This window comes from Pinus tabuliformis, chromosome 2_1, assembly GCF_031772625.1.
Source record: "Pinus tabuliformis cultivar Carrire ecotype Pingquan chromosome 2_1, CPIR1, whole genome shotgun sequence".
In the NCBI taxonomy this organism is placed as follows: Eukaryota; Viridiplantae; Streptophyta; class Pinopsida; order Pinales; family Pinaceae; genus Pinus; species Pinus tabuliformis.
In genome coordinates, this window is record NC_142299.1 from 127,411,680 (window position 1) to 127,419,965 (window position 8,286).

Sequence of the window (8,286 nt, forward strand, 5' to 3'; positions counted from 1 at the left end):
CTCCTGTAGCAAGGTCTAATCAAAGAGGTTGGGTACCTCAATGATCCTACCCCTATTCCAGTCTTCTTGGGACTATCACTCCACATCGCCCCACCTCTGACCTAGAGGTATGGATGCATGTGATCCCTCTGGCCACTTGGCTCAAAATTCCCCCCTACTGGAGGTCTCTGCATGAGGGGATGCCTCCACTCGGTCTCCTCTCGGCTTCTCTAGTTGTGGCTGCTCCACAACCTCCTAACGCTGCTTCACCAATTGTCGCTCATCCACAATTGTCTAAGACTTCTTCTAGTGCTGCATGTTGAGAGCTAATGTACTCTCCCTCTCAACTACCAAGTCTCCATCAGTTGCCTTGCTCCTCAAGGCTTTGCAAGCATCTTGAACCTCAAGAGCATACAGGTTCTTAACTCGTGAAATGATTTGCTTCACCTGTCTCGTGGTGACATGTCTAAGGAAAACCTTTCCCTTACTGAAGACTACATCATAGCCTTTGTCTTCCAGCATTGCGACAATACCAAGTTTTTCTTCAGTCCCGGAACGTACTTGACATCGGTCAAGGTAATGCGAGCTCCATGCTCCCTCTGAAAAACAACCATGCCTACACTTGAGACACTATACTTTTCATCATTACCCATCACTATGAGTATCTGGAGATCTTCTCCTCGAAGGTACTGAACAAACTCTTGTCACCGGTCATGTGGAAAGAAGCTCCACTGTCAAGAAACCAACCACATCCCACCATGGATGAAACCATGCATGCGAAGAAGGTGAAATCCAACTCGAACTATGAGGCCAATGCCTCATCTTTAGATTCTTCCTTGGATCCCATCTTGGATTTATTCAGTCAACAATTTGTAGCAAAATGGCCCACCTCATGACAATGAAAGCATCGCACTTTTGACTTGTCAAACTTCTTCCCACCATGGAAAGAATTTGATTTGGGATGAGAATCCTTCTCCTTCCCTTTCTTCACCTTACTCGCTAAGCACAATTTTCTTCATCCTCCTTGGATGAAGAACCATCTCGGGTGCTTCTTCTTATCTCCTCCTCCATCAGATCCGACCAAAGTCATTCCCAATTTTATAGTTTTTCTCTTCCATTTACCGAGTCTTGGTAGCTATGCCAGCTCTTAGGAAGACCAAGGAGCGCAAGACTCACCATGTCATCATCGGCTGTTGTGATCCCTACACTTCCAAGCTCATCCCTGTAGGTAGTGAGCTTGTTCAGATATGTAGAGATCGTGTTGCTCTTTTCACACTTGATTTTTCGAAGCTTGTCTTTTAGCGCCAGCTTCCTCTGATCACTACTGTTTTGATATAGATCTTTCAATGTTTTCCACATTGAAAACAATGTCTCCTTCCCATGGAGGCTCGAGACAATGTGGTCTCGAACTCCCTCCAAGAGGTTTCTCCTCGCTCTAGCCACACATTTCTTCCATTCCACCAATTCTGTAGCATTAGCTGCTGCTAGCTTGGGGACTTCTTGATCAATGAAGTCCTTTAGACTGTTATCCTCTAATACTGCTTCCATGTGATCCTTCCAGGCTATATAATTTGAGCTGCCATCAAGGGCATACTTGAGTCTTAAATCGTTGAACGCCATTGGTGAAATTGAGATGTGATAAGAACTTGATTTCTATATTCAAGAACTTCAAACTTCAAACTTCTCCCTTCTTGTATACTATTCTTCATTTTGATCACCTTTCCTCTGATACCATGTAAAAATTCCCATTGTAGATCACCTGATAATGCAATATACTAAAGCAAAATACAAGAACGACTTCTATAAACAAGCTTGCGGAAGCTTAATCGATTTTGAGCTAGATCAATCAGAACACATATAACAGAGAATGAGAAATCAATCACACATGAACATAGAAGAATACTCTAGGGAAAGCCTCAGCTAAAAACCCCGATCTCTGTATTATCATATAAGTGGAAATATGTCCAGATTACACAAAGCTTTAGCTCACAAGCTATCCAGCTCTCAGTATAATCCCTCTGCTGCTCATAGACAATCAAAGGCTTCTCACAAACCTTCTCCTCTGCCCTCCAAGCCTCCTATTTCCTTCCACAGTTTCTCCTGGGGTCCAATGCTGCCACCTGTGTGAACTTACCTCTCACACAACACATTAAACTCAAAAGTAACTGTGGAGTCATGAAGGAGATAATTCCTTATGCATGGATGAGTTTCCTATATAGGAAATATCCTCCAACTGATAGTACATTGTCCCTTCCTCTAAACTCAACTGGGTCTTTGACTAAATTGACATGCATGAGTTATTTATGAGAGAATATTCAGTTATCTGAAGTGCAGCAGTTACATCCCTGCATGCATTAACTAACTAAACTCACAATTAGTTCAACAAACTATTTGAACTAATTTAACTGAACTTAACTCAGTTAACTGAACTAACTAATTACAACTCATCCTTATCTCTTTAACTGAGGGATAAATTCCTCAATCAATGGGATCATTGTTGCATGTCCCCACATGGACTTCATGTTTGATTTTCTACAACTAATTAACTCAAGATGAATTAATTAATTATTTTACAAACAACTACTAAGATCAAATTCAAATTTTACTTCTCAATTTTAGTTCGGGGACTAACTAAAATTGAAAACTATCTCGAAATGCTATTTATAGCAATGCTATTTTTAGCACTTCCATTTTTCATTCCTTGTTTCTATGTCCAACACTGGTACCCAAACTAATATTTATAGCAATGCTATTTTTAGCATTTCTTGTTGTTATTTTCAACAAGATCTTCTAGGACTCATAAGCCTTCACAAAGGTATCCCCCTTCATACTATATACTATTGATTGATGAAGGTGAGCCTAATTGTTTTCGAAGGCCTGTAAAGTTGAGCACAATAAATAATAGAAGAAAGCAATGGAGGAAGAAATAAACTCTTTGCTAGAAAATAAAACTTGGGAGTTGGTAAAGCTCCCAAAAGGTAGAAAGGCTCAACAAAACAAATGGTTTTATAGGATTAAGCATGAAGGTGATGAAAAGGAGAGGTATAAAGCAAGGTTGGTGGTGAAAGGATTTTGCCACAAAGAAGGCATTGACTTCAGTTATATTTTCAAGCTCCCAAAAGGTAGAAAGGCTCAACAAAGCAAATGGTTTTATAGGATTAAGCATGAAGGTGATGAAAAGGAGAGGTATAAAGCAAGGTTGGTGGTGAAAGGATTTTGCCAAAAAGAAGGCATTGACTTCAGTGATATTTTCTCACCTATTGTCAAAATGTCATCCATTAGAGTCATTCTTGGTCTTGTTGTTTCTTTAGATTTAGAATGTGAACAACTAGATGTAAAAGCTGCTTTCCTTCATGGTGAATTAGAGGAAGAACTTTATATGGAGCAACCAAAAGGCTTCATAGAAAAAGGCAAAGAAGACCTAGTTTGCAGGTTGAAGAAGAGTCTCTATGGGTTAAAACAGGTACCTCGACAATGTTATAAGAAATTTGATTCATTCATGTTGGAACATGGTTTTCACAGGTTGAAAGTTGACCATTGTGTCTATATCAAGAGGTATGCTCAAGGAAAGTATATCATATTGTTGTTATATGTGGATGGCATGTTAATTGTTGGGCATGATAAGAATATGATCAATAGGTTGAAGAAGGGTTTGGGCAACAAATTTGCAATGAAGGATTTGGGTCTAACACAATAGATATTGGGCATAAGGATCATGCGTGATAGGAAAAACAAAAGGTTGTGGTTGTCATAAGAAAAATATATCCAGAAGGTGCTTGACAAGTTTAATATGAAGGATGCCAAGCCAATTGGTACACCCCTCGCAACCCACTTCAAGTTGAGTATTCTGTTATTTCCTAGTGATGACAAGGAGAAGGAAGAAATGAGAAAGATTCCTTATGTTTCAACAGTTGGCAGCTTGATGTATGCCAAGGTATGTACACGACCAGACATTCCATATGTAGTGGGAGTAGTGAGCAGGTTCCTTGCCAATCCAGGCAAACAAGATTGGCAAGTAGTAAAATGAATTTTGAAGTATTTTAAGGGTACTAGTTATTATTGTTTATGTTTTGGTCATAATGAGACTGTGCTTGAAGGATTTACAGATGCAAATATGGTTGGAGATATGGACACCAGAAATTCCACTACATGTTATTTATATACATTTGCAGCTGTGGCAGTATCTTGGGTATCAAAGCTCCAAAGAATAGTAGCTCTCTCTATAGCAGAGTCAAAGTACATAGCTGCAATAGAGGCTTGTAAAGAGATGTTGTGGATACAACAATTCCTAAGAGAGATAGGAGTAAAGCATAACAATTATGTGCTATATTGTGATAGTCAGAATGCCATTCATTTGTCGAAAAGTCCAACATTTCACTCAAAAACCAAGCACATTAACTTAAGATATCATTGGACTCGACATGTGTTGGAAGAAGGACAATTATCATTGGAAAAGATCCATACAGATAAAACCGTGTTGATATGCTCACTAAGATTCTACCAAGAAATAAACATGAGTTATGTAGAGGCATGGTAGGACTTAGTGTGACTTGATTCAAGACTCTTCATTTGGTTTCAAGTGGGATAATGTTAAATGTGAAACCCAATGAAAACATCGATGCTGACTACCACTGACAACATCAACCGATGCCAACTCTCGAACACTCCACCGCCCCCAACTTACTACACCTTCCACTGACTTCACTATGCAATCATGTATTCCACATGAGAAAATTAGAGAATTCTAGAGCTTCCCCCATCTATAAATTTGTAATCTCTCCTCTGTCTAAGCAATGCAACAAGGCCAAGGCGTGTATGTAATAAAAATGTGATTTCTGTTCTCCAGTCTTGTTTGATCTTTGAATTGTGTTCTATTATTGGATTATGTTGTCTCTGCTATAATTCGTCTTTGTGCTTCGTTTTGCTCCCATCAAATCACTGACCCCTACCAATTGGATTCTCATTATAATTGAAAAGGAGATTAAGACGTGTGCAGATTTCACCTGAATAGTGAGACAATTTGGGGTTCTCATCAACGGGCTCAAGTTTTCATCACAAGTGCACTTTCATCACAGAAATTTGTCTACCTTTAAGGCAATTGTGGGGTTTTGTACTCCAATACAAAGTGGAAAGCTTAGATTATGCATAGCAACATTTGAATCTCCCAAACGCCAGCTAATATACTTGGACACTAACTTTTGCATTCTCAGCAGAAAGCACAATGTTCTCAATTACCTGATAGATGATATCAGAATTTTACAAATGACCATTTCTAAAATCTGGGCATCGTTACAAGCATTACCTTCCATTATATAATCGAGGGTCAAATGCATTACAACCTTTTCTTCCTTTTGGAACTTTCTATAAGATGCTGGAGAATCTGTCTCCAAGAACTGTAGAATATACTAGCTGATACGCCAATTCATAGGAACTCCGTCTTAGGAGGGTATTGTACCATTTCTTTCAAAACTTTGACAGGTTAAATTCAACCTAACCCTATCTAGAAATGCAATCCTTTTTCTCGTAACAGATACACAAGCATGATCAGAAGTCAAGCTGTTCTGGCAAAATACCTTGGATGAATGCGAACTGAATGATGATATTGCACCATAATTGGACAAATCAGAAAATGGCTATTCTATTTTTATTATGAACCTTAGACATGGGTTCTGTCGCGCTATACCTTAACGAAGCTCAGAGACGCATGGATTAAGTAAATACCAAATCAGGAAACAAATTCCCGTGAGCCTCTTTCATCCTTAACCACTGGTATGCACGGTTCCAAATACTGTTCACTAGTGCTTTACACTTAGAAAGACTAATTGCAATGGGAACAACAATAACAATAATGATAATCAGTATCAAAATAATGGCTATACATGTCCATTTCCGAGTATTTGTTTGATGCGTTTTGACAGCTTCAAGCTGCTGAGTTCCATGGTTGACATAGGAAGAAGCATGAGAAACGTGCTGTTCAATGTCACCAAGTTGATCTCCTTGTGTTTCTACAAGCACAGACATATCCAGAAAAATCTGATGCAAATCGCGCAAATTTCTTTCAATCTCCATGGCAGCATCGTGGCGTTCCTGGATCTCGTGGATGGTGTCAAGGATTTGGCCACGACCCTGCTCTTGGATGGCCTTTCGAAGGAAGGTTTCACTCTCCCCTGTTGATATCATGTTTTCTATTGTTTCTTCATGTGCCTGCTCCCCTGTGACAGCATAGTATCTGCTTCCTATTGTTTCTTTGTACTCTGCTACAATTCTTTGTCTCAACAATTGGAACTCTGCCATCAAATCCTTCAGTGTTTTTCTCAATCCATTCACAATTGATGTTCTAGTTCGATCTGTAGGACTCCCCTCTCCACAACCGGGTAATCTCCTGCTCTCAATGTTGGCCTTATCAAGAGTTTCAAGTTTCCCTTTAATCAACTTAGCCTCTTTAAGTACTGCTGCAATATCTTTATCCATTCTGTCCCTCAAATTCTTTATGGTTTTCGCGTTGTGGATGGTTTTGCTTTCTTCATTTGAATCGAGCAGCTTCCTTAACAGTCCCTTCACTGATTCCATATCCTTTTTCACATCCTCAACTTCCTCAAAGAACTGGCTTAGACTTTCTTCTGTGTAAATGCCTTCCCTGTCAACATCATACCCCGCCTCTAAATCCCTCCTGGATACCTCTTCAAGACTCGCATAATCTTTATGGGATCTCGAGAAAATATCAGCCATAGCTGCTTCACAATCAAAGAACAAAAAATCATAAAATCTTCAAACCTTTGTGACCAGATTCTAAAGAATAAAAATTCTATAAAGCCTTGAATGCTTCATTAAAATGGATTAAAATAAATAGATTTCTTAAAATTTCCAATTTATATGGAAAAGAAGGAAGCGGATCTATTTTTCTTACATTAAAATAAAATACTGGCACACCTGTTGCTCAACCAGATCCAACAAATTGACCGCTACAGTGTTTATTCTACCATTACTCAACACAAGGATAACTTCAAAGATTCCAGCATGTTTACAGAAAGTCCAAAATGCTGTGGATATATACTAACAATAGATCAGGAAAAAAAAATAAAGAACTACAGGTTTGTTTGCCTAAAAATGAGCTCAATAACTTCAACCTCAACGATTCCAAAGATTCCAGGATGCATACAGAAAATCCGAAATGCTGAGGATGTATACTGACAGTAGATCAGGAAAAAAAATAAAGAACTGCAGGTTTGTTTGCCTAAAAATGAGCTCAATAGAAAAGTCGTATTGTCCAAAATAAAGCATAAAATAAGTAAATTATGCGAAAGGAATGTATTTCTTCTACATTGAACGGAATTGGAAAATTAAGCCACAAATTACCGCAACGAAGCTTAAAGCGCTCAGTATAAGCGAATACAGTTTAAAAAAATTCAAAATTCCAGATATATCTGCTCGTTATACTTCTTACAGGTGCTGATGCGCTTGAATATATCCAAATTTGACCGCTAACCTCAATTTTTCCGATATTTAAAAAATTCACTGATTTTGGACCGTCAGAACTACTGAGATCGAAAAATAAAGGCGACTCCGGCGCTTTAAAATGCGAAATACGCGTTCTGATGCAGCCAAAGTCGCAGAGAATGGACGGGAAAACCGTTAAAGTTTTGGCTATCGAAATCGCCTGTAATGCTGATTTGTGGCACAAGAGGAAAACTGCCAACAACGAGGCAAAAGCCTATAATTAAGGATCTAAGCTAGAAATTATCCCCCTATCCTCCAACACATCAAAGGCCTTTACCCTGATCGCACTTTAATTTCAATACACAAACTGCTCCGTCCTCCAAATCACAGTTTTATCGATTCTACATGTTCTTGGATCTTGCCGGACTCGCCCAAAACTGACGGTTAAATTTGAAACAAAATGTAAAGGGATCGATCCACGAAGGGCGGCGTCGCAGTGATCGTGGTACAAAACACCTCATCCTTATCGGGCGTCGGGGCTGGTCAACTCATTCCTCTCTTTTTTCATGGAACAGCTGTCCCACATGGTCAGTTACTTTCCACATTTCCAGTAATAATTGAAGCACATGATCCGAATTCATAAAGTATCAGACACTATGAGCCGAACGTTGAATCGAGTCCCATTTCAATACTTTTGATAAAAGAGACGGTAGCGTTTCTACCGATGCAGAGGGAGAATGTATCATTTAATTTTGATTTTTTAAATAAATAATTTTGATTTTTTAAATAACATTTTGGTTTTTTAAATAAATATGTTATTATGAATTTTTTAAATAATAATAAAAATATTTACCTAATTAAATAATACAT

The 8,286-nt window shown here is 38.6% G+C and overlaps 1 pseudogene across 2 annotated transcripts; it reads right to left on the bottom strand.

Annotated features, from left to right (window-relative positions):
- Positions 1-5,264: 5,264 nt before the first annotated feature.
- LOC149199103 (syntaxin-124 pseudogene) lies at positions 5,265-7,914 on the bottom strand (annotated as a pseudogene). Of its 2 annotated transcripts, none has more exons than XR_016253235.1 (2): positions 7,424-7,914; positions 5,265-6,710 (listed from the first exon to the last, which is right to left on the bottom strand). The product of XR_016253235.1 is annotated as a syntaxin-124 pseudogene, transcript variant X2 (transcript). The 2 variants fall into 2 exon arrangements; XR_016253234.1 differs by lacking the exon at positions 7,424-7,914 and adding an exon at positions 6,887-7,395.
- Positions 7,915-8,286: the final 372 nt, after the last annotated feature.